The 27,971-nt window shown below is 32.9% G+C and overlaps 1 long non-coding RNA gene across 1 annotated transcript in view; it reads left to right on the top strand.

Annotated features, from left to right (window-relative positions):
* Nucleotides 1-2,830: 2,830 nt before the first annotated feature.
* LOC146995416 (uncharacterized) overlaps nt 2,831-27,971 on the top strand; it is a 70,751-nt gene continuing 45,610 nt past the window's right edge. Inside the window, exons 1-2 of the long non-coding RNA XR_015043214.1 lie at nt 2,831-4,082; nt 26,031-26,136. This is a non-coding gene — a long non-coding RNA (uncharacterized LOC146995416). The remainder of the gene's footprint in view (nt 4,083-26,030; nt 26,137-27,971) is intronic.

Genomic DNA, 27,971 nt, shown 5'->3' with positions numbered 1-27,971 from the left:
TAAACTCCTATTACTGAGTAGTACACATGAGTACGAATACTTTGAAAATAATGTAATAGATTTGGTAGATACTAAAATACTTGAGAAAAATTCAATTAATCATATTAATAATGAAAATTGTTTGAAAATATTAGATGAAATGATACAGTTAGCTGACCAGATTGTCTGCTGGTGTACAAACAACATTTATGAATCGCAGTATTTCTTTTTGTCACCGATTAAAAAATTATAGATTCGTTGTGATGAAATTGAAAATTGACAGTTGTCACGTTATAAACTTTTTTATGTTTTCTTAGTTAAAATTAAAGGTTTGAAGAACGTGATAATTAGTGAATTAGCTTCTAGAAGAAAATAGGAAAATTCGTCCAAATTTGCCCCCAAAAAGAGCATTGAACTATATCAGAAGACAGTGATGGCATGATTAAATGACTACAGAAATGAGGAGCAAAGTTCTTGATCTGAAACATTTAAAGCATTCTGCATTGGAACAACATTTGAAAGTGTATTTAATCATTAAATAGTTTTTAAAGTAAATGTATAAATAAATGTTACGTACTAACTGTGAATGCCATATCTTTATCATAAACAGTTATTATTTTTTTACGTATTTTCGAAAGCGTTTCATGCCAGATACTTTAACACTCTATATTCAGTACCAGCTCTAAAAGCTGTTTCCTGTTTTTGTCTTATAGATTCTACGCAGAGCGCAAAATACATTCATAAATTTTGCTTTATAACAATTGAACCATTTTATATATTTATTTGTGTCTACTCTTTACGTAGTCGTCTGATGGAGTAGGGAAAATTGTGCATTTAAGGATAAAATCCCCACCACTGTGGTTTTAAAGCCTTGACTTCTCGTTACTTGATTCAAACATTTTCCCCAACACCTTTTCCTTCCAATCTGACAGATTGCTTCCCATATTTTACACGCTTCAACGGCGCAAATAATTCTTCCCTAAAAAGAAAGCTGAGAAAGAAAGGAAATTTACTTTTTCCAGTGCTTTATATTCTCAAACCCTTTTGTTTTCTCTGCTTTCAAATTTAAATGAGACAGTACCTTTTTTATTGTTGTTGCTTTTGAACGTTCCAGAAACTTCTTAAAAGTCCATCAATCTGAGCAGACGATATAAATTTATTCTTCTCTTTCGCTTATTCTATTCTTTTTCATTTTCTGTGAGAAAGTAAAGAAAAGAACATTATATAATATTCTCTACAGAGAAATTTTTTATTGCATCTGCGACATGAGTACCAAGAGTAACGGTCAAACAATTCTACGTTGATTCAAGCTAAAGAGCAAAGTTGACTTAGAAAGTTAAACAAACTTTCCTTTAAGAATGATTTTACTTGAAAGAAATATGAAATACTCGTCTGAATTAAGATAAAACAACAGATGCGCAGCAAAATGCAAAAAATTAAAATTTCATGCGCCTTATTCCAGACTGTCAATGTCATAACTGAATGACGTCTAATTAAAGTTTCATAGTATATGAATATGTAACTAAATATCTTTTGTAAATGTTATTCTTTTCATTTATTTATTAATTAATTTAGTTATTTTAAATACTACTCCAGATTGTACAATTTAGCATTTGAAATAATCGCAAATAGTTGAAATAATTATGATTTTTTACGTAATGAATATTAAAAAAATTAGTCTCATCTTCAGTTATCAGGCTTTAAATGAGAAATCTTCAATTGCTAAGGGCTTACGAAGGTTTAAAATTATCTAATTCATATATTATCAACAAGAATGTTTAATAAACACAACAAAACTTTAATTATGCTATGAATACGATTAACATGCTATGGCAAAAATCAATGATCAAAAAGGAAAGAAGTATAATTAACTGTTGTTAATTCGTTAAAGCTAAATTATAGTCAAAACCAGTTATTCTTAATTAACATCTGCAGACTGAAAGACGTCTTAGATGGAAACAGAGATTTTTAAGTATTGTGTATTGAGAGTAGTTACATGCACTTTAAGTAGACTATTCACTGCATTTTTATGTGCTGTTGCTTCTTTTGTCCAAGATGATTTTTATTTAAATTCACATAATAGTGTTGTTCACTGCACAACTGATGAAATATGCAGAGTATAGAAGTACTTATATCGCAATTTTCATCAAAGTACTTACATACAGCAGTCTCTTTAATCAACAGGAAAGAGAAGGAAAGGAATAATTTGACTGTATTAAATTTAGTAATTTGGGAGAATCTTTGAAATATGGAGTAACGCTTTAATTTTAATGTAAAAAACCATTTAGATAAGATTACGTGTCTAAAATCATAAATTGTTAATTAATTTCAATCTCTAAGTGAGCAAACCTTCTGAACCAGCTCATCAACAACTATATTTATAAAGTACTTAAGGCTAAATTTTAATGCTTACTTACTTAATTTACTTAATTTTCAGTTTTTTATTATATTCTGACCATTAGAATAATGATTAAATCATTAAAATATAAAAAACGAAGAACTGTAAGTAATTTTAACTAATACAATTTATGATATATTAAATAAAAAACTGATTCAGAAGGATAATTCATAGTACAATTTAACGTATGAATTCTCAAAAAAATATTTAAATAATCTACTTAGCTTTAATGCATTATTTAGACTTTCGTCTACTTATGCCGTATTAAGTAAAATAAATGTGCACTGCACAAAAGTTTTTTTTATTTAGCAAAGAACGTAAAACTTTGATCCAATTATTCTTAAAATCTAGAACTGAATAAGGCATTAAGAGTAATACACAATAGGGGAGGGATAAAGAATAGCTGGAACTGCATCCAATAGTATGGGCAATACCTAATAAAAAATCGGTTAAACTCCTGAATTGATTCAGCAAATCGTAGATGACGAAACAGATATGTAAGAAAAGAGGAAGGGAGTTTAAATTGAAAAAGAAAGTTTCAAGAAGAGAAATTGCCAAAAACAAAAGCTAAACAACCAATCTCTTTGGTTGTGATTTATATACAGATATAAAATTAAGATTAAAAAATGTTCTGTTTCGTTTAAGGAAGTTCAGATATGAAAAATATAATAGTCCTAGCTTTCGCCTCCTTTTCGCACGGAACACTTATTTGCAAGTGACTACTAATTTTAATGGTAAATTAATTATGCATAAATGTTTATTGAAATTTAAGCTATATTTGTTTTAGTACTCAAATGTAACCAAGGAGGTGAATAGTAGAAATGATGACTTCAAGCGTTCTTTTGTTAGACATAAAAAGCAATATATTCGAAAATATTACCTTGAATTTCGAAACCTCGAAAAGAATTCGGCATAAAAATTTTTCGAAATTATTGAGAATTTATGACAAATTTTATATGAGCAATAATAAGGGCATGGAATACGCATGTTTAAAAGTATGAGATCTCATCAATATTTAACTCGAATCTGAGCTACTGAACCTAATATACGAGCTTTATCAAAGTTTAAATTGTTTGCTCCAATAAATAATGGAAATACTAGTCTGTTATTAAAATCCGGTCTTTGTGGACGAGATAAATTTCTGAAAAATAATAATCAAATCTTATAATTCATCATGGAAATTTTCACATGACTCTAAAATAATACTTAATATGTTAACTGCTTTTTCATTCTTTAAACGTTTTCATAATCTTCCTGTAATTCTGTTTCAAAATCATAAAGTGATGGGGATTTTATACTTGTCATAATTTCGGCATCTATCAAAACCCAACACATAGCAAATACGTTATCCACTATAAAAAAATTCGAATCAAATTTCAAGATTTTTTTTTCTTTCTTAAAATTCCCACTGTTTTAAAGCTATGCTTCTTTCTTGAACATCAATAAATACGAAGTTTAATTTTCTTCCTCATTACAATTTATTTTATAAATTACAGATCTACTGAGAAATTACACAGCTTTTCTCTTGTTCGTCCTCATTATACTGGAAATGCGAGACTCTAGAAAATCCAACATGCCGAGCGGTGTTACATGCTTTGCATATCCTATCTTTCAGAAGAGACAGAAAACGAAACCTAGAGATTACGACGAACAAGCCTTCTACGCTCCAGGGACTACTCAGCCTTTCCAAGGGATAGAAGACAAAGTATGTATTAATTGCTAAATATTAATTGCTCTGAGATAACAATAAGAAATTATACATATCAAACACCTGAGAGAAAATATTCTGAGACATCGAGAAAATAAACATTGAAAACGCAGAAAATATTTTTTTAATAAACGAAAAAATCGAGACTTAATTATGGTATTTGACCAAATTGACAATTTCCTGTTATACATTAGTTAGTTTTCTTAATTTGCTTATTTTTGAACTGGTCTTTAATAATTACACCCAAATTTGAATTCATATAAAAAATTTTGATTCTTATAATACACCTAAATGCAAATGCAGGTGGATAAAATATTCAAAATTACATATTCTAAACATCATTTTATAGGCCTCTAGATTACTTGCCATATTTACATTATATATATGTGTGTGTGTGTCTGTGTGCGTGTCTGTAAGATATAAAATATGAAAGAAAATAACAAACAAATTACTAACTTCATGTAATATTAGCCCTTTTAATTCTTCTTTAATTTAGATACATCCCCTTCAAAGAATCTGTACTGTGCCATTTATGCCATCAATTTCTTGTTCAGTGATCTGAAATGCAAAAATTCCTGTCCAGTCACCATTGAAAACTCAAACAAAAGAGCTGAACTAATACCACGGTTTCTAAATACGCAGTCACTTTTTCTGCTTTCCTCTCGCCACGCAAGCAAGTAATTAACCGCTTGGCAGCTTTCATCTATTGTTAATAATGGGATTTGCGTATATAAAATTCTAGGACATTAATAGCACACCTAGAGTTCTATCAATCAAGAAGACATATCTTAACAAATTAGTCATAAAGAAATAAAGCTATGTTGCAATCGCCCAATTATTTGTGGCTTTCCAAACTTCCGTCTAGTTATAGCGCAATCTGCATGTCTGCCTCATCTTCCACCACTACGGCTCTATGACTAGAGAGTTAAACGGCCCCCTTCTCTAGTCAGTTATCTCGGTCCATAACTAAATCATCGACTTTGTAAAGATAAAGTGTGTAGGTTGTAAAATATGAAAGACAATTTTTAACAAATTACTAACTTTTCCCATTATTAAACTCCGTGCTGTTTCACAATAGCTCTAATTAATTAATTTTCAGCACAATTCAATTTATCATCGGATAATAAGTTGCTCTAGAATGTGTGGTCTCTATGTACAGGCTAAGCCATTCTCTGAGCTGCCCGAGTATAAGGATCATCCGTAGAACTCGAATGAAATACTCATTGTAGCTCAGTTCACAGTCCCTTAATTAACTATCTGTAGGATAGTCAAAACAAATGTCAAATAAATATCAAGTCCTGAGTTCCTCTCAAGCTCGAGATGTCATAGTTACACTATACACTACAGTCGGCCTTCAATAATCTAATACGGATAATCCAATCACAGCTCCACACAGTTCGTACTTTCTCTCTATCTACGTGTTCTTCATATTTATTTTATTTTAATTTCATAATCAGACCATCCGCAGCAATTTTTAACTGTATTTGTATTAATCAGAATTATCTGCCTATCATACTGAACTCTTCTCTTCATCACCTTTCGATCTCCTTATCGTTTTCTTTCTTCTGAATAATAACGTTCACCCTTTTCACTTCGTTTCCATCTCTGTCAACTTTCTGTCCTAATCTCGCAATACTATATCTGTTTAGTTAGTTTTTACTATTTATCTCTTTCTTAATTATCAGTCGAAATTAGAACGACATGTCATTCCGCATTGTTAAACGGATATTTTTCGGAACCATTCAGGCAAAAAAAAAAAAAAAAAATGCTATAGATAGTATATGCAACTTCATTATCTTCTACCCCCTCGACAGATAACTCTATTTTTTTTTTCTATATCTCTCATTGTTAAGAGAAGGAATTCACAAGAAACAGCTGTTCGAACAATAAGCCAGGTAGGCAGTTTGTCTGTATATCACTTCATTTTCCATTTCCTTAAAGTCAATTTCTGGTGAAAGCACTGAATATAAAAAGGAAACTCTTTTTTTCAAAATTCCGCCATCAACGCTCGCAACGAATATTTGCGCCTAAATGTATTCAGTAAATATATATAGAGAGAACGATAGATAGACAGACATATATTATATTTTATTATATTATGCAGTTTATAGCATATACCGAATATTATAATATATCAGAATATATGCATGTAACATAATACTCATCAAAATGATAACATAAATAGTTAAGAATGCGTTTATCCGAAAACTCGGAAGCAGTAGACAATAGCTTTCTACTGAGTATGACTTAGCACCCTCTGGCTAATTCCTATAACCAGACTAATCTGCTGAAAGAAGTATTTTTTCATAAAATAATATGCATTCATTTGCGAGTCCTCGGAGAATTATGAAACGGTTTTACTTCAAGGTGTCCAGAAAGTGAGTTGATTGTTGTCATTTACTAAGAGAATAATTAAAAATAAAAGTGTTATTCTGCTTTATATCAGCTTTTTTAAACTGAATCGTTTTTGTAAATAATGTTTTCGGTATCCCCTAACCTGTCTTTTACCAAACAAAAAATTATCCGTCACTAGTTTCATTGAACTGAAACCAAATTATTACGGAATTTGAGATACCTGACCTTCCCTAAAGTCATAGCATTATTTTCCTACCAGAATGTGGCACGAAATTATTTAATTTGAGAAAAATAATTTTAAGATATATTTCAAAAGTTGCTCTACGTCCTTATAAGAAAAATATTCTATAGATTCGAGAAGCGGAAAATTTTGTTCCTAGAAATAAAGTATTCAAATCTAAAAAGAAAATTCAAAAGAAAAAGCATAACAATATTCCAAAATTTTTGTTTGGAATATTATTTTCTTCTATTTTATATGTATGAAAATCACGATTTACTTATTCTATCTCACTGAAGAAACTTATAAAACATAGAGTTCAGAATTTCTGAAAGATATCGCATACATTAGACGACATCTCAGCCATCTGAGATACGTTATGCTAACGAAGATTACAGAGAAGTAATCTGTTTAGATAACTATTCAAAAATGCCTAAATTGGTTTGATAGTTTGATTTAGAGTCCCACTTTATTTACTTCTTTTTTTCGTATTAAAATAAGACAAAGGCTTATTAGCAATTCCTTTGTGTTCATTGAAGGATCAAGCAGATTTTAATTATATTGATTAATTGACTAAATGTGAGAATTAAATTATAATAAACCCTGCATATTGTCTCTGCTTATACATTGAGCCTGAAGCGAATGGGATGTGTAGTATATTACATTATTGGAAATGTGTTAGATGTGTCATCAGTGTACGATTATTTTTCTAATAAAACAATGCTTTAATTAAATAAGTTTTTAGAAGAATGCATGAATCAAAAATATTTGTAGGTGTAATTTCTAGAATTACTTTATGAAGAATTTTCATTTGTTAAAAAAATATTAAATTCTAGAAAACACTTCTGTCGCTTGGCGTTTATGGTCTTACATAACATTCGATAATAATGCACTAATTCACAATGCAAGACTATTAGATTCTAAGGTTTTCCAAATACAACTTTCTCATAAAATATGACTGTTTGAACACTATATAGATGACCGCCCGACTTTAGCTTAATCCTGTCCCCAATCTTGAGAGTACCCCGAGGGGACGGATCCGAGGGTATCCCACCCTCTTTTCCCCTGCCACCGGCCTCTTGAGAGAACTTTTGATTCGTCGCATATTTAAAATACCCCAGGCCGCAGACATTATACATTTACAAATATCCATGCCTTTTCTGGGATTCGAACCCAGGATCTTCAGTACGGTTGTCAGATTCACTATCTACTGTCTTGATTGGGCGGCCTTTCCTACAGTTCTTTATATAATTAAACCTATGAATTATTTTTCAAGGATGAATGCTTTTACAATTATTATTCTATGAAAATGAACATCTTTAAAAAGGGAATCATGTTTGAAACTAAATAATCGATTATGTGTAAATTTGTATATGTTAAACGTTTTAAAATTTTGAGAATCTTCCTCGCTAAGGTAGTTTTCATAATTCCTTTGATCAATATTCTTGCTGAAATTTCCCAGTTATATTCCGTCAAATTTTGAATACATTTGCATAGCTATTTCTAGAACAGATTGTATTCTTAAACATCTTTTGAAATGAATTTCTCTGACACAAAATATTAAAGCAAATTGTAAATTTATGACTAGCGGCAGTCTGGTTATATAAATTCTTAATCGTAGCTCATCAGTCCGGAATATGCGGATATTTCGAATTACTATGAGTATTTCAAGTCCCGATGTCCCTTTCCAACCCTTTCGCCACTTCTGTTTGTTTCCAGTCTCTAATCAACTCGTAATAATGTTCCCTCGTGGGTCTCTAGATTTAATTACGTCAACGGTCATGACAGCCAATCAAGCATAAATCTTCTTTTGGATCTTTCGTCGCTTGCGGGTTTGTGTCCACAGAATTCTTTCCAGTGTAGCTCAATCCTATGTCGACAAAAAATGCTTTCTGAAAGAACTGCTGCTAGAGAAGATAAATATTTGGGAAAACAATTCCGACTAGGAATTGGATCTTTTTTACTCTTCTATTGTTTTCTAGTTAAAAGCTTCATTCCAGACATTTTCTCTTTTACAACGCAGACAGACATACTTTTTTTTTATTTCCCTTCAAAGAAATAATACAATTGTTCGAAAACGTTTCAGATCTAGAATTAAATGATAAGAGAATATTTTTTACTTACCCGTCATAGCGTGCAGGGAAATAAAAATCGCCAAAGAACTCAATTATAGTTTTCTTTCAAAGTAATCCATGTTGCAAATCCGTAAAGGATAACAATATTTTATGTGTATCATCCATTCATATATTTGTGTCGCATACAGCAACATATAGTCAGATCGAAAATGATCAACTGAAACTGAAACAGATATTGTGACTTAAAGTTATTGAATTTTGAAAATATTCCCGACCAGTTGAGTAATGTGTTCAAAATCATACAAGCTAATATTCTTGAAGAACATTTTACACTTGATGATATTTCTATTCTGATATGGATGCTGTTTGGAGGAGAAGAGAATTTTTACGGAGGATATTCTTTCACAACTATCGACTCGTTTACAAGAACCCATTTATTTCATGCAAATTGTTTTGGTATGTTTATAACTTTTTTTTTTTATAATACTCGTATATAATAAATTCATAACTTTTTAAAAAAAATTTCCTCTTTAGCCCAAAAGGAACGTCAGTCCCGAATGGGATATTACTCTCAAAACGGCATTTTCCATTGAATCACTATGAACCGCGTATCACTTCTCAAATTGTTGCCACCAAATATTATTAAATAAACTAAATAATGAAGAATCTGCATGAATGTATACATGTTTCTGGCATTAGGAAAAAACAACTGTACCTAGAGCCATAAAACTTTGAATAATGTACACCTCCGCCGCAACATGGGCACTTGGAAGTTTGCATTTTGAATTTTAAATTTGTTTTATTATATGTTTCATGTATTGTGACCTCTAAGACGATATAGTGGTTACGGAACCTTACTATAGTACCGAAGGGCCCGGGTGCGTCTTTGCGGCATAGGGCACTCTAAATAGTATATTTCGAATCGAAAGTTCTCCCGAGAGGTTAGTGGTAGGGGAAGAGGGGTGGCAGATCCTCGGAGCGCGGGGTGTTGTCCATCAAAATTGGGGGCAGAACAGAGCGAAGTCGTACTGACACTTGTATGGTGCTCAAAGCTCTGGCCAACAACAGGAGGAATATTTCTCTCCTTTTAACGATGAATTTCGTGGGCATATTCTGGTGCTACTGTAAGACAAGTGAGATAAGTCACAACAATACACATTTCATATTTTGTAAAACTTTTACGGATTTTGGATTAATAAGCTAAATGATTTTGAACGCGAACAGTAGCAGCAATATACCACCAAAAAATTTTTCCAGCGCAAGAGACTGTCGGAAATTGTAAAGGTATGCTGTTTTTAAATATTTTGTGATTTTGCTGTTGAATCAGATTTTATGTGACGTACGCGCCAAGGACGTGATGTTTAATAAATAAAACAAACATGCAAAACAATAAAAAGGCAAAAAAATTTTTATAAAGCCATCTAAAAGAACTTTTTTTAAAAAATTGTAAGGCGTACCTTTAAACTCAATGTAAATGTTAATTTTGTTTTTCAAAGAAGTTTTCATTTTTTTGTAACAGAGAAATCTTTAGCATAGATCAGAAGTAATTATTATTCTCAAAATAAATCATTCATTTCATTTGAAGTTATTTTTTTCCATAATGTATCTAATATTTCTAATAATAATTTATTTTTAAATAATTTCTTCATTAAACTTTTTAATAAACCTAGTGTGATAAGGTCGCATAAAGGAAGAAGAAACTGAGGATTAATATGAACAGGGATGTCTCGTGAGCATAAGATGAAAATTATTATTATTATTCAACTTCCGAATGCGTTTTCTATAGTTGTTAAAATAGTTTTTATTAAAATAATTAAATTGTTGGCAATGTTAAAAACGCAGGCTCGAGAGCCACGTATTGCTCTCGCACGTAAAATGTATAGAATTTGATTTTAAGAAAAAGATTTAGGTTTTTCTATTTTTGATGGTATGTAGCCATTTTTTTGGGCGTTCAATAAAATTTTCATGTGGTGCTCCGTCATTAGCGTTTTCATTGGAGTTCAACACCACAACGTTGATGCATTAACACTATATCACACTAGACATGAATACTTATGAGAAGTCAATAATAGCTTAAAATTCTTTTGTTGCTTTCAGATCATCCTTTCTCTTGCTGTGCTTTATTCTACGTAGCTTGTACAGTAATTAGGATTTTTTTTGAAAGCAAGAGAGATGAAAAATAGCAAACGCCTTCGCCCGGAATCGAACCACGGACCTCTGGAATACCGGCCCAGCGTGCAGAACCGTTACACAAAGAAGAACGCTAGGAAAATGGAGAAATACCTTATATACTCCCCGTTTTAAAGGGCGACTAGGGCTTTTAGGGGACCTAGTCGCCAAATACTGGGTGCGGAGAATCATCATCCACAACCCTTTTAGTTCGGGCGCCACTTGTAGAGTCATCAGGTTAACTGGAAGCAGAAAAGATGAAAAATATGCAACCGCCTTCGCCGGGAATCGAACCACGGACCTCTGGAATACCGGCCCAGCGTGCAGAACCACTACACCACGAAGGACGCTATGAAAGTGGGAGAAATATCGGTTATTATTGCGATAAAGTCGCCAATAATGGTACAACCGATGCCAAACGGAATATTCTCGCTGGTAACCTTTTACACCTCATTCAGATAGTTCAGTTTTATGTCTAAAGCCATTTTCGGCAATTAAATTAATTAGGATGCAATCACAGCGCTTACCCGAAGCCGAAAATATAGAAAAGGTAAAGTCAAGGGTTAAATTCATCAATTCTAATGAGAATGCATTAGCACTGCAGTTTACATAATTTCTGAGTTAATTAAAGCACTGCAGTTTTACATAATTTCTGAGTAAGCTATTCGTACGAATTGAAGTATTTCTTGCATTTAAACTTGTGTTCCAAATTAAGATTTAACTTGAAATTAATGTAGATAATTACTGAGAGCATTATATTTTTGTAGAGTAGTATACGTGAGATGAGATCGCTTGGGGTCACGTGATATGAACCGGCGAAACAGGATGTTGAACCATGAAAGCATAGTAAATTCTTAAATTAATGTCTTTTTATAAATTTATTGTCTTTATTTATTGGCTTTTTATAAAATTTTAAGCGATATTAAAATGTTTATGCCTTCAAAAAAAGAATTCTTAGGACTAAAATTTTTTAAATATTTTTTGTGTGTATAATGTATGTTGTCGCCAATAAAGTCTGCTTGGCGAGATTTGCGCCGGCGAAACGGAAAAGTACCGAAATATCTTATAAGCTTACAGTATTAAAAATTATTAATAGTATTTTTTATCATTTTAATGATACAGTAATGGTTTGATAATCCGGAATGTTCGGGATTTTGGTGATTCTGAATCCTCAAACATGCTGGATTACTGGACTTCTAATGATGCGAAATGATTTTATTAGTGAAATTTAATATGTTACAGAAAGTAAAATTTTTATATACAAGTGAATCAACCCTGCAAATGTGTTAAATGATTGAGAATTAGTTAAAAAAAAATGTGAGCGTAACATAAAATTCTTAGTTAATTTATGTTTTGAATTGAACTTCATTGTTATTGTATGAAAGCCTAATTATTATTAGGAAGATTATGAAGAATTTTAAATAGAATTTAATTATACATCTATTTCATAAACCTAGTCTTCCTTCTCATATGCTGCAGTAATTATCCTATGCTGAGGTAATTCATTTCATCTTCTGAAACTCTGTGTCGTGTATTATTCGAAGGAACACTCTGAATTGCAACTAAAATTTCAGAGCAATGTACAATAAAATGAACAATATTTTCGCCTTTTTCAAAATAATTTTGCTTCCTAATGGGCAGTGATATTCCTTAAGATTACTGGAACCTTATGCTATTCTTAAGCAGCAGAAATGGCAAGGACTGTGTTTGTATGAGCTAAGTTTGAAATTCTTTTCAGACTACTGCATTCATAATTAATCAATTATTCTCAAAGAAGCCTCCTCTCAAATTTTTGAAAAATCCTTTGTCCACAGCATAATCAACAGAGTTAGTTATATTTGAAGCTGGTGTAAACTTGCTTGATACGAATTCGAAGGCTAGAGAAATGGCCATACCATTGTCCAATATTTCTGTGCCATTGCTGGCAATCTCAAAAAATTTTTAGGTCCAAGATATGGAAAAAGCGGATATCCGTAGAAAACCCATGCTTTTCAAAATTACTTTTGATGCATTGCAAAGAGAGCCTGATTAGCAGAAATGCAGCGAAACAACGGCTAAATGTTTCCAGAGAGAGTTCTTAGAAAATATGTTTGTCTTCTTCCGGATAACGCGCAAATCGGTGGCACACGTGTCAGATTTTTTAATGTGCCAAAGACTTGGATGCCTGGTTATTGGTACCATACATTACTCAACAAGAATCGCTAGTTATCATCCCACACCTTAAACCATTATTCTTTATATTTACAATATGCTTTATCATACAAATGCGAATAAATAATTCAAAGTGTAAATTAGTGATTTTTTATGATAGTATACACATACAAACATTGATAATACAGAATACACAAATAGAAACTCAATTCTTTTTTTTCCTCAAGACGATTCATGCATCGAGAGTACCGACCACTACACTACGAAGGCATGCTAAGAAATACCTTATTTACTCCCCTTTTTAAAGGGCGACTTGGGATTAGGGGACCCAATCGCTAAATCTTGGTGGAGAGAATCATCATCCACCACCCTTTTAGTTTGGCGCCACTGCAGAGTCATTAGGATTTTTTTGAAGCAGGAATTATGAAAAACGAGCAACGCCTACCGAGACTCGAATCCCGGGCCTCTCGAATACGCGCCGAGCGTGCTAACCACTACACTGCGAAGGCATGCTAAGAAGGCGGGAGAAATACCTTATAAAATATGCTGAAAATTATCAACACATTTTCTGTATAAAAAGTCGCAGGATATATTTTTGGCTACATAACATGAATCCAAATATATTGTTGCGTGCGTACGGGTTCGTTATGAAATGAATGCACAAGTCCGATGAAAAATGAACAAAAATTTATTATTATCACAACAAAAATGCTTAAATTTTCTCAAATTATCGTGCAGTATTACAATATCTCACAGTAGTTATCTTTTAACTACTCAACTGTCCAATAGAACGTAATTCAAAACAGCTAAAGAACGCTAATCCGCGAATTCGCTACAATCAACAACAGTAGTTTTCTAAACAACAACAAACTAAGCAACTACTACAAACTGAGATGTTTTCCTCCTTTTATAAGGTTTTAAAATCACGCGCTAGTATTTTCCAGTACTTTCTCGAAATCAAAAAGAGATATTTATTTATTTAATGCACGCGCTCTTGTATTTTCAATTTTCCGGCTTAGCTTTCTTTTGATATTCGTCACGCGCTGCACTGCGCGAGAAATAAAACCATTTAATTTGTAATTGAACTAACATTAGCTTTATAAATACCAAATTCGTAACACTGCCGCCTTCCCAAGGACTGCACGTCCCGGGCAGTACAATCCCTGGACAGGAAGCTAAACTTACAACTGTGGCATAAATGCAACTGAGGCATAAACATTACATTACAATATCAAACAACATGAACAATAAATGCAATAACTAACTTAAACAAATCAAATGCTATCAAACACAAATCAAATACTAAATACAAATCAAATCGAATACACATTTAAAAACAAAAAGGACCATGGTCTTATACTATTTACAATTATTTACCTTACGTACTATGGCCATAGTAATGAGCTAACCTGTCGTAATGACCGACTTTAGGTTTAGAGTTCGAAGACTTACGGAGACGTCATTCAGTCTGTTCCGCACTGTACATGGACCATCCGAAGGTGACTGTAGTTTAGGACTGAGTCCTTTTCGTTGAATCGGGTTCCACAACCTCACCTTGTCTCCTTCGTTGGATCTATGTCCAGTAGCTCTCGTGTTGTATCTGGTCTTCACTTTCTCCGTCGCCAAGTTCACTCGCTTTCGTGCGAAACGGGGCATCACTTCAAAACGGGCCTGGACATCTTGGATGTGTTCTTCAGGCGATGAAGGCGCATCCGTACGGCGATCAAACTGGCGGTCACAAGGCAGACGAAGGTCTCGACTAAAGAGCATCTGGGCTGGAGAAGAGCTGGTAGTCTTGCGTTTCTTTCCGACCCTAGTATGATTTCGGCAGCTTCCCAAGCTGGATCTTTCGGACAAGGCGTCGGCATTTCCAGGCGAGGATCCTTTTTGAGGATGGATAGTCATGCCATCAGATGCTGAAAGCAGTTTGTTGTTTTTCAAGTCTAAGGAAAAATTGTATTTCCTTAAAAAGTCCAATCCGAGTATGCATGGATCTGTGATATCCGCCACATAGCCGTGTGATGGTAGACGGCACTTCCAAACGTGATGCTTACGTTTAACTTCCCAGTTATATCGATCTTATCACCAGACGCTGTCTGAAGGGTAACACAGGATGGCGTCCAAATAAGTTTATCTTTAAACTGTTCAGCTAAATCTTTCCTAATGATGGTAACATTAGCTCCTGTGTCAATGATCATATTCCAAGGAACTCCATCGTTATTCCCATTGATGGACAGTCCGTTATTGTTGCCACTCACTATAGAGATCTTAAGCGCTTTAAAACAGGGTTTTTCATTATCTGGCAACCTTCGTTCCTCGATATGGTCACTAATTTGTTTATTGCGTCGTTGGTGGGAAATGATCTTATTTTCCGTAAATCGGGGTGTTTTGCAGTTTCTTCGTATGTGGCCTTCAACTCCGCAGTTCCAGCACTTTAGAACTAGTTTCTTTTCACTTCTGTTCCGTCTCAAGCCACTGACTTGTCTGGTAAAATCATCTGCTTTATATTCCGTACCCTGGGGCGTTCTGCAATTCCGTCTTAGGTGACCTTCACTACCACATCTCCAACACCCTAGAGCCACTTTCTTCTCGCTCCTACTCCGTATCAAATCTTCGACTTGTCTGGCTAAATCATCTAAACGAGCCATCAGTTGATCCACTGGCTCATGGACTCGCACAGCTGTAACTGGGTAGCGATCTCCACTAGTTGCTTGCTGGGCTGCCTCGAACTTCATGGCGTACAACAGAGCGCTTTTTATGTCCTTTACATCTGCCATTCGAAGAGCTTTCTGTATTTCAGTATCTCGGATGCCGTCGATAAAGTATTGCAAGGACAGGATTTCCCTTGTTTCTGTCGGGCATTCCGAAAAGGCGAGATGGGACAGCCTTTCAACATCCGCGGCAAGCTCCTGAAGCGTTTCGGTGAGCTTCTGTTGACGAGATTTTAATTGGAGCCTGCTGTAGTCTTTTAAACATTTCTCGCCGAAGCGCAGCTCCAAAGCGCCGGATAGAGCTTCGAAATCTAGCCTTTGATTTTCGGGAAGCGTCTACAGGATATCCGCTGCGTCTGCTCTCAGAGAAGCGGCGAGATGACAGGCCTTAGCTTGGGAATCCCATCCATTCGCATCCGCAACGATAGAAAATTGTGTCCTATACACCTGCCAGGAGGTCTTCCCATCATATGTAGATAGTTTCAGAACGGAACGAGCAGGCATCGATAAAAATTTGAAACCTTCAGAATTGTTTCCTACCGTCGCTATGCACTTCTTTGGGCTGTCAACTTCTTTGGCGACGGCAGCAGAAACCCTATCATCAATTTGTTGTTCGACGGCAGAAACTCTTTCTTCAATTTGTTGTTGGAAGGCCGAAACTCTTCCTTCGACTCGTTGCTCCACAGCCGACACTCTATCTTCTATTTCATCTTTGACAGAAGAAACCTTTTCTTCAATTTGCCCGACTTTATTTTCGACAGCTCCTATTCTGTCTTCCATAGCCTCAAATTTACTTTCTATTACGCAGGTTATTTCTCTTTTCATTTCGTCTTGACCTGCCTCAATTTTTTCTTGTACAGCTTTTATGTCTTCTTTAAAAGTTACTTGACCAGCATACAACTTTTCGTGAACGGCTTCCATTTCCTTTTTAACGGATCTCTTCTCTCCTTTAACGGAATCTTGGCCCAATTTCATTTCTTCCTTAAATGCAGCAAAGGCTGATATCAGCTGTCTTAACTGCTCTTCCATCGCTCTTGTGATTGGCATTCAAATCCCACTTCTGACACCAAAAACTGTAGTAACTAGATTTTTCAACCTTCATGAAAATGCTTCAATTTTAATACCTAATTATATATTAATCATTATTTTCCATTTGCAAACTGGTCTCGAATTTGCATTTCTTCTTCAAGTGACAGCGTTCAATTTTTCCGTGGTTTACCTTTCCTTATCCTTAACACTCTGCACATCACATTTCAACTTCCGAAAGGAAGAAAAGACATGCTTCAATACTCTGAAAATGGTTCTTTTAAAACAAGAATTTTACTCATCATTATTATTTTTCAAGGACGTTAATTCCTTTTAAATCGTACAGACATTTTGCTGAGAAACACTAAAATGAAAACAAAGTATATAATTTAAAATCAAGCAAATTTGATTTTATTAACCAGTTCTTTTAGGCATAACTACGCACTTTAGCTTCTTTCTTTAGCCTGCTAGAACGCAATTTCGCTGGCATGCTTGCTATAGCAATAATATTAAAAATGTAAATGCTCTTGAAGAGGCACGACTAGGGTGTCAAGTAAATTGTGGCCACAAGCTTCAACTGGAAAATTAAAATGGTATTAAAGCTGCCAAGTTTTTTAGCTATTATCGACGATCTATCTTATCTGGATATTACGCATCAGCGGTTTTTCGGCTTTTCCTCGCTTTTATTATGACATATATAGAATAAAATACGATGGCTATGCTACGAAATGATTAGCAACCTCAAAACTGACTGCTCTAAATTTTATGTTCTTCCACTAAGTTCATCTGTTCTCCCAAATTCGAGATCTTTCCAAATTACATAACACTACTTGTAAAGGGAACTAAAAGCTAAAATTAACCAATCGGAGCTTAGCTATACACGCTCCTACCTAGTATAAATAGCTACTAACAGCGGGCCTCTTCGGTTTGCCTACTGACAGCGTGGGGCTCAGCCTCTGCTAACCATTCGCCATTATTTAAAATGTAATTGCGTATTAAATTTACAAGGCACGTTTAGCACCCCTAGTCTTCTATCAGTTCTGAAGAAAGTGTTCAGAAATTCGTCATCCAAAAATAAATGGTGTTTAATAATCAAGCTGGTCATGCATCGTCTAAAATTCTGTCTGATCATTCCACTATGACGCAATTTCCGATCATCTACGCAGCAGTAGTTTCGGCCAAGACTAGAATGTGATTGCCTGTATCTTCGGCCAAAATTACATTATGTATATATATATATATGTTTGATACTGATAATTGTAATACAAAAGGGAGGTGCACATTTAGATGTTATAGCAGTAAAATACACAAAATGTCAACTTTCTATGGCTATTCGTTTTTGAATTTCGAGAAATAGATACATATATTAGTCATACTTACGTACGTGAAGAAATCTCTTTTAAGTCCATTTTACAATCCATTTTGAAAAAAAAAAAAAAAAAAAAAAAAAAAACGAATCATTTTGTGCTTACGGTCAGACGTGACGCAAATAATCGTCCAAGAGAATTCGGGAATGGTCAAAATATATCTTTTATTTGAAATATAACATCGGAAAATTTTCCCGATTTCAATTCCTTTATTTCATACAATGAAATCATAAAAAATAAGTAATTTCAAGTTGTTACGATCATAATATAATAAGAAATATGCTAACTGCTATTATAAAACAACTTTTAAGAACGCTCTGAAAAACAAAAAACATAAAAAGGAACAGCAATAGCTTTGACGAAGATAAAACTTTATTGCAATATGAATTAATGGTTGTAGAAGAAACAAAAGCAACGCATTAAAATAAATGGGAGGGAATATCACCCGTTATTCGTCAGAAATATTTTCTGAATTCTTCAATTAAGTAAACTAGATTTTTCAACCTTCATGAAAATGCTTCAATTTTAATACCTAATTATATATTAATCATTATTTTCCATTTGCAAACTGGTCTCGAATTTGCATTTCTTCTTCAAGTGACAGCGTTCAATTTTTCCGTGGTTTACCTTTCCTTATCCTTAACACTCTGCACATCACATTTCAACTTCCGAAAGGAAGAAAAGACATGCTTCAATACTCTGAAAATGGTTCTTTTAAAACAAGAATTTTACTCATCATTATTATTTTTCAAGGACGTTAATTCCTTTTAAATCGTACAGACATTTTGCTGAGAAACACTAAAATGAAAACAAAGTATATAATTTAAAATCAAGCAAATTTGATTTTATTAACCAGTTCTTTTAGGCTACTACTAAAGAGCTGTATTTTAGAAGCTCTTCTTCACTAGTACTTTAGAAGCTTCTGCACGTGATTACTATACAAATGGACTTAATTTCATGAAAAACAATTCCTCGATATTTCACAGAAAGCCCTACTTCACAAATTCAATGAGTTCTTCAATTAAATTTCTGATATTTTTTTTTATCCATCAATTCTGCATTAACCTTTTAGCGGAAGTAACATTAACCAGAATTCTTTGGTCAGTAGCGCATTCCAACTATTAAACTATTCACAAGTACTTTGTGGAGCTATAAGATGACTAATATTCTTCATTTGAAGAGGGTACCATGTTAAAAAATATTGGAATGTAAGAAAAGCAGAAATTATCAGATATTTAAAAGAAAATTTACATTCTTTTTAAATTTTATCAAATTGTTTTTTATATTTTAGTAAAATATTCTCTTTATACATTAAGAAATTTGAAACCTTACACTTTTTTCATTTCAATTTAGATTTCAATAATTAATTGCTTTATTACGATTTATTAAAATCCAAAATGTATTAAAAGCAGTTAAAATAAAAGTTTTTCTTACCAGAAAATGTGATGCACAATTTTTAATACCCTAAAACTATGAAAAGGAAGAACTAATAATTTTTTAAAAAACAGTCAAGGTTACAAGTTATTAAAAATAAAAAATTCTGTAAGCATAAGACTGAAACCTGCTAAATGCAAATGAAAACTTCATGTGAGAAACAGATATGTGATTTTATCAGAAGTAAAACAGCGATCAAAGGGGATGAATTCAGGAAATCAAATAAACTGGTAAACAAACTGGTACTCATAAACCAAATAAACTAAATATTCTTCAAAACTTATTTCTCATTTTTGTTTTGTATATCTCTTCCTCTAATTGCTCCCAAAGTTTTTCTTTAAATTTCAAAAAAAGTTTAATTATTTGCGGTTTAGGGTGAAATATGTTTAAGAAAAAGGACACATTTATAAGTCAAAAGAAATGAAACTAATCTCAATAAAAACGATAGTTTTATAACATTGAGGTATTTTTTAAAAGGTTATGTGCTTCATCTTCTTTTTCTACATATAAATTTCTTGCCAAAAAGTCGCAAACACTTTTTTCCGTTAATTCGTTTTTCCACCTCTGACATTTATCGTCAGTTGCGTGCCGCACAAGCCAGTTTTTTAGACATTTTTGCGTAAAAAGTGACTTTTCCTTGTAATCTTTCTAGATTCAACTATTTTTTTTCCGTGCTTTTTACTTTTACTTCGAAAGGGGCTATTTGGTATAAAAACACTAATGGTTATATCCGTTCAGAAAAAGATCTGATAGAGATCCTGTTTATTATGGAATTAAAGAATACCAAGATTATATTACTACTCGGAGGTTTTACACTTCTTTTTGTATAAAGAGGCTAGAATTTCTTTCAAAGTTTTTCTAACTTTACAACATCTTAGTCACTTAAAAGAAAGGAGATATTTTTTCCCAACCCTAAGGGATGAAGTACAAAAAATACACTATATGAAATATTAAATTTATGTGTAAATAGTTATCAAACATAAACTTTCCAGTATCTACGTAAATGCATAACACATCATTCAGTAATTAAATAAAAATATAATTGAATTCAGAATAAAATGTTCTGATATATTTAGTACCTCGAAAGTATAAACATTATACTTCATAAATGCTCTATAGTAGTAATTCCATAAATTAATTTATTAGAGCTATTTCATTCATTATCATTATCATTTCCCAAACCATTATCATATTCATTCAGTATACCTACATCATAACTTTTAATATTTTATGCTTTATTTTGACTAATTTAGATAGTTTTTTGGCAATATGTGGGTTTTTTAACAAGTTTTAAGAGCTTTGCTGTAGTCACACTATGCGGTAGAATCCATTAGGCATAAATTATGCTGCATGTTATTGCCCGTTGACAATTTATGAAAATTAATTGGCTATATGCATTTAACTATTGCCTGTCTGACGTTATAACAATTGACTAAACAGTACAAATCTGAATTTGTAGAATTTCCTCATCAGTCAAACGACCATGGCCAGACACTCGCTTTGCATTACAAATTTATCGCTCTTCATGTCACTCTCATGTAACTCAAATATTTCTCTTCATGCCATCATGGAAAATGTTTTGAACGTTTCACTTTTCATCAACATAACAGCCAAACAGATGCAGCAAATTAAGCTAAGATCTTGGAATCAATAAATTTATTACAATAATTGCCAGAAAAAATAAACTCAGAACGTGGCATATCCCGAGGCAGAGTTTGTTCACATACATCAAATTTCTGTATTTTACGTCTTTAAGCTTTGTAAACCTATAAAATTATAGCATTTTTAGAATCATCTGAAACTGAATATTTTGGTAGGTTAAATTTTGAACCGTTTTATGTCGCACTTCGTTTTAAGAACATGCATGTATGTATATATTCCTTCTATCTTTAAATAAAATTTTTACACCACGATTTAAACCTTATAGCTTTCCTAACAAAATTTTGGTTTCCAAATTTGGTTACAAATATTTTCACTTTTAATATAACCACAAGAATTATAGGCTCTACACTTTTTTTCGCCGATAGGACATTCGATCAAAAAAAATCATTTTAATTTGAACTCAACTATATATACTCATTCACAAGTAAAATATAAGTAAAGGTGTGAGTATTGTGAAAAAATTAGTAACGGTAAGTATAAAATCATTTAAAAGTAACAAAAATACATATAAACTGAAATGCTCGTTTAAATTTTCGTAAGGAATTGCAAACTCCCATGAAAAGAAAATATTCTCGCTAATTAATTTAATTTTCAATTACAATAATTCCAGAACATGTTTGCTTTTTGTTCTGTAGAAACGTTAAGCTTTTCGTAAGAAAGAAATTTTAAAAAGGTTAAAAAATCAATAGCACTTTCAACAATAATTGAACCTACAAACTCTCTTTTGATTTACTTTTCTTTGCGCTGAATCCCACATCTCCTAACTGGAAGAATGACTCATGGAAGGAGGAGTGACCGATTCGGACACATAAAGGACAACTGGTAGTCCATTACATTTTTTAGTTTAAGCAGTACTACATGATCATTAGGCTTTTGTGAATATGAAACTTGAAAACTCCCTTTGTTGTTGCCGAGAATTGGAAACAAGTTTTTTTCAGTTTAAGCAGCACTACAGATTCATTAGGTTTTTGTGGATAGGAATCTTACAAACTCACTTTCTTGTCGCCGAGAATTAAAAAAAGATTTTTCACTTATTAGTCTATGAGCTGACTAAAGGCTTGCAAAACCATTGTTGTCAGATGAAACCAGATTTCATTGAACTCAGTTCTTTTTTAGATTCCCCGCCCACTAACAATAACTTGATTAATAAGATTGAGAACGGGGAGTTAATCAAGAGCGGTATGCGAAGGTGCAGCGAAGACCAAACAATCGGACAGCACTTGGACCGGAAGAATTGAGTTAATCGAATTGCTTTTTCCTTGCATGTGTTTCTTTCAACTGCAATTCTGAGATTCCCTAAAACCTCTTTCCTATAATACTAGCAATAAAACTCTAGAATAAAAGAGATTAGAAAGATAGAAAATGATAACTATGATGTTAACTTTTAAGATGGGAGACGAAAAATTCATTTCTTCCATAAAATGTCAATCGAATTTTCCTAGCAATTTTCCAATAACTCTGGAAGGAGCTACCATTTCGTTTTGTCGAATCACCTTTCACTCACTCACTAAAGTGAATCTGTTCTTTGGATGAGTTTAAGATCGGATTTTAAATCTATAGTGCTTACCACTGCCCCGTATAGACACGTGGAGAGAAAGACTTTTACTTCCTCATAGCTCCAAAGTGTTGATTTTGCTTTGCTCTATAGAAGTGTTTTCTCATTTCTTCCATCTTTGGATTTGCTTGCTTCTGTTAAGTTGCTGTTTTTAAGAAATTCATGTTAGATAGTTTACATTTTAAAATTCTTCATGATTTAATAAGTAATTTTTAATGTGGTTGTGAACACACAGAACTGAGATGCAGTAACTGATAGAAGCTAACATGGAGACGAAATCTGGCAGTCTAATGTAAGGCCTGCTAAAGCAGTTGACATATTTTAAGCATTAATTTAAATTAAAAAATAATGTTTCGTTAAGTTTTTATTTTTACTTCCTTGTACAAGCTAAAGGTTAAGTACTGTAATCGTGGAAAATTTCGGATATCATATTTGAAAGAAAATATCTGTTTTAACTGTTCCCGAATCCATTTGGACAATATTTCTGCTTGATGGCTGTATGCCAGTGTAGAATAAAAGACTCTTTTTTCCAAAACGGATTGTAAAATGGATTTAAAGTGGCTTAAATATCGGATTTAACTCCAAAATGCTGAGGATAGTCAAAGGAATCTTTCTCTATCATCGGTATTTTGGAGTTAAACAAAACGGTGCTGTAAATTGGCTTTTAATTATTCTGAACTATCAGAGTTTCCGAGCTGGTGGTTATCAGAGTGATGTCTACGAAACTACCGGCTATTCTCCACTTCAAATGCTCTTCACTCGTGATCTTCGTCTGCCTTGTAATTGTAACCGTGATTCCACACTCTTATTGCTTTCCGGTAATTTAGAGAAACTAAAAATACTAGAAATATCTCTTAGCAGGTTAAAAACTATAAAAAGCCGAAGACAGAGTACTAGAAATTGAGTTCAACTGCTTAGTTACTGTTGTTGGGAGTTGTTTAGTTCTTCGTGAACTGAGATATCCGTGTTATCTTTCTCTTTAGATGCGCTTTGTATTGTGTTTTATTTGATGTTTTTAGTAGTTTGAAGTGTAACTACTGATTATACTGTGTGATACTGTGAACACTTCTACAAATATCTTTGAGGAAAATTCCGGACTTCTGGTATATTTCTTTTGATAAGAATAAATTTTATTAACCTATTATCGGACTTGTGCATACAATCTATTACGAACCCGTACGCGCGGAACATTATTTTTCCCTTTTTTGGTTGTTGTTTATACAGATTTTGATTCCGCGTAAACATTGCATTTGGTATTGATATGCCTTGTTAGCCACACGAAACCAAATTCCCTTGTTCACTTGTTCGGTTGGCATAACATTGTATATATAGGGTCTTTGAATTAAAATCTAAATATGTATCTTCAACTCATCAGCCAAAACATTTAACAGTTATATGCAAGAAAAAAGTACAAATATTTTATAAACTGTTTTGTACATATATCAGCAAACACTGGCCACGATAATATAAGTTTTGAAAGATTTTGTTTTGCTGTTTTAATATTCAAAAGTTAAATATGTTCATTTAATTTTCAAAATGACATCAATCAGTTATAAAAAATTGCTTCATTGTTTTCCTTGTTTAATTAAACAAAACATAAATCTTTTTTACCTTTTTCTTTCTGAAGATTCATTCTATATGCCTAGTTATTTTTGCTCTCCAAAACTAAGCCGAAAACAGTTTTTTTTCCCTCTATCTCGGTTCTTTCGTCGTCGTGCAGCACAATGGCTCTTCAGTTACTTTAACAATGGGAAGAGGAAGGACCATACAATGTTTCGCGGAGCATTTCTTCCCTAAAAGTCCAACGACCGAATGAAAGCCGACAGGATAAAATGCGAGAAGCAAAATCGCAAAACTACAATCATTTTATCGAAAGGAACTTATTTTGGGGCTGGGATGCAAGTGCAAGAGGTTATTGGAGTTTCATTATTCAATATTTTAAATATATTATTGTTTTTTAACATTTGAGCAGAATTTAAATCATGTTTGTTTCTTTAGTGAATAATGAAAAACTACCTAATTAAAAACGGCTTATTACCTCTTATGTACATTTTCAAAATTCAATACATAAACTTTTAAGAAATTGATACAATTTAAAACCGTTTTATTTAAAAAATATTTAAAACAGTAAACAGTTCGTGGAATAAAGTCTTAAATCCCCTTTCATTTATTCATGAAAGAGAAATTAATTGAACTTAGTAACATTTGACATTTCATTATGAGAAATGCTTAGGCTCATTTGGTTTGAGTAAAGTCTTTATTTGCGTTGAAAGGTCAAATATTCCATATTGATACTTATTAACAGAACCTACGTGATTTTCACTACGAACTCCAAATCGTTTATTTGTGCTGTATACCTAATTTGATTTCTTAGCGTATGAAGTGCTATTAGTCTCAAACCTAGTAACATTTGTGTTCATATAATTTTTCCATTGTCGCCACGAAATGTTACCGCCATGTATTATTTTTTTTAAATATCAAATATAAAAATATAGGAACACAAATAAAAGAATGTTATTTTTAAAGAAATAATGTAGGATGACATCGTCGATAATAATCGGATGACGCGATAAGCTGTGAAAACAAATCTTTTCCTTCCGATGGAAGAGCACAGACGATCCCGCCATATTAAGACGATGACGCCATTAAGATGGAAGACGGTATTCTGTGTATAAAATGTTAGTTTCTGTACATCTGGTAAATAATCTCATCTTTTTCCTTCTATGCATGTAATCATCTTATAGTTCGTAACAACAACTTTTCAAGTTTCGATTTAAATATTCCAGTTATTTGTAAATCAGACTAGTTTATTAGCCCCTAGGCAGCCACCTCGGAAGTAAGTTCACAGGCATCACATTTCTAGGCAATAAGTACCGATCCTACAATAATATAGAGAATAAAAAGTATGGCAACATGAATAAAGCGTGCTGACACCAAATGCTATCGCCATGTGTAGTTTTTAAAGAAATACGTACTATTATCGGAAATTCTTAAGATAGCCAGTAGAAAATATTTAAACTTTCACGCGCTAGTTTGTTGCCATTTGGTGAAGCGTAAAATATTTAATTTGCCTGTTATTGACAAACAAATTAAGTGACTTAAAAGCAACAAACGTAGTTTCTTGTGTCTTTTATTAATTATCAGTTGGAGCCGTGAAATTACATTAATTGAATTTATTAAAATCATTATACATATATTTTTTATTTTTTTAAAAATATTTCAGGCTGCTGGACGGGTCAGCCGCTAGTTATGTGAAAAGTGAAGAGGACAACAGAAGTGATTTGACGCAAAAGTGACGTTCGAGAATAATAACGCTTCTAGGCTAAAAAGTAAGAAAAAATGTTTTTGATACAGTTAACACTGTATCTCAAATGTAGAATAAAATGCCGTTTTAAAAATTTTATGACTTTGCTGCTGAATTCTAAGCGAGGTAAGTGCGAAGGAAGTTATGAATTAGAAAGCTAAAAACATGAAAACTGTTAATCCTAAATATCAGCATGAGTTAATCGGAACGCAGACAGGAAAACTGAGAGCTCAATGAGAACATGAAAAACCTTAACAAACCCTCTGGTGCACGTTAAAAATCTGAATCATTTCATATATTTAGCTTTCTATTATTATTTTTTTAATTTTAATTCTACTGTAACTCATTTTGTACACATACGAATGCTTTTAATGAAATTATATGTGGAACTGTGTTTCTTTTGTATTTGTAACACATGAAAATCTAATGAAGCGCAGATTGCAGAAAATGTAAGAATACAGAAGCATGTCTATTTAACATTGAGTAAATGACTTTCTCGCTAAATTGGTGAACGATCGTCAAACTAATGATGGTTTTGGCAGCGTTTTGGTCCTGTCCTGTATAACTGTAATGGGTATTGTAGTTGAATAACTGTAATTGATGCTATAGATAACCGTAACCCATTCGACCCTCATATGCCTTCCAGTAATTTCGAAAAGTACTATATAATATTTCTCGTCAGCTGGGGGAAGATTACATAAGACCAAAGAGAGTATAAGTTTCGGAGTTGTTATTTAGTTCAACGTGGTTCGGAGTATTGAAACATCTCAGTGTTAGGTTAGCTCTTTAGATGTGCTTTTCATTCAGTTGTGTTTAACTTTGTTAGTAGTTTTAAGTGTAAGTACTGATTTGTACTCTGTGGTACTGTGAAGGGATGTACGAATATAGAAAGTTCCAAAAATGTAACGGGTTTCCTTTGGAAAAATAAATTTTGCCAAGCTATCATAGGTTCTGTGTGCGTTCAGTCTATTACGAACTTGTGAGCGGGCAACATTATTATTATCGTTAAGACTTCAAAGAAAATCGTTTTGAAGCATTATTGTTTCCAGTTTTTATAAAGTCACATTCAAAATAAGTAGATGTCGTTGATAATCGCCGACAAGATCATTAAATATTTTTTGTTTATTTATTTATTTATTATTATTAACCTGGCTTGTTTCATGTTTATTAAAGACTCTTGCGGTAGGAAAATCTCTTGAATACTGTGGTACATCTCATTGTTCTTTGTTCAAAAACGACTTGTGTTACCAATTTTGAAATGCGTTCTGCAAGAGACCTAGCACTCGAAACAGTCCATAGAGAGTTCCTTCATGATTATTTAAGAACCTCATCATTTATGTTGTACCCTAGTTTCTAACTTTGAATCGTCGAGTTAGTCCTGTTATTGACATGTTCATAATAAAATACTGCTGCATTAGTTTGTGTTTCCTATCTTTTCACTAATGTATCTGAAGTGCATGGTAACTTGTTGTTTTTGACTACTGAGTACGATAGAAAGATATAAAAAAACTTTGTTTTCATTTTAGCAAGAAATCGGTCAGGTTTATAGCAATTACATTGCATTAAGTTTCATATACGTGATGAAATGCGTAGACGATAAATTTCATACGATCCATTGTGTAGAAGAAAACACAAGAAAATTTCAAACTGTATCAAGTCCAAAAAGCGTGGGGAAGACAAAATTAAGAAGTCGTTTCTCCGTTTTGTATGTCCTATCCATCTTCTCAGCAAATTTTGATTGTCATACTCTTGCGAACAACTGTGTAATTTTCTAGTACATTTTGCTCATCTGCTCGTTTTTTGTGTCCTGTCAAGCGTTGATATAGATACTCTAGCGAATGTCATTTTCTTACGAATTTG

The sequence above is a fragment of the Stegodyphus dumicola genome, chromosome 9 (genome assembly GCF_044657685.1).
Source record: "Stegodyphus dumicola isolate Sdum_Otavi_A_Nest chromosome 9, ASM4465768v1".
NCBI classification, from domain to species: Eukaryota; Metazoa; Arthropoda; class Arachnida; order Araneae; family Eresidae; genus Stegodyphus; species Stegodyphus dumicola.
The sequence above is the reverse complement of the archived record's forward strand: the minus strand, read 5'-3'. Positions and strand labels throughout refer to the sequence as shown.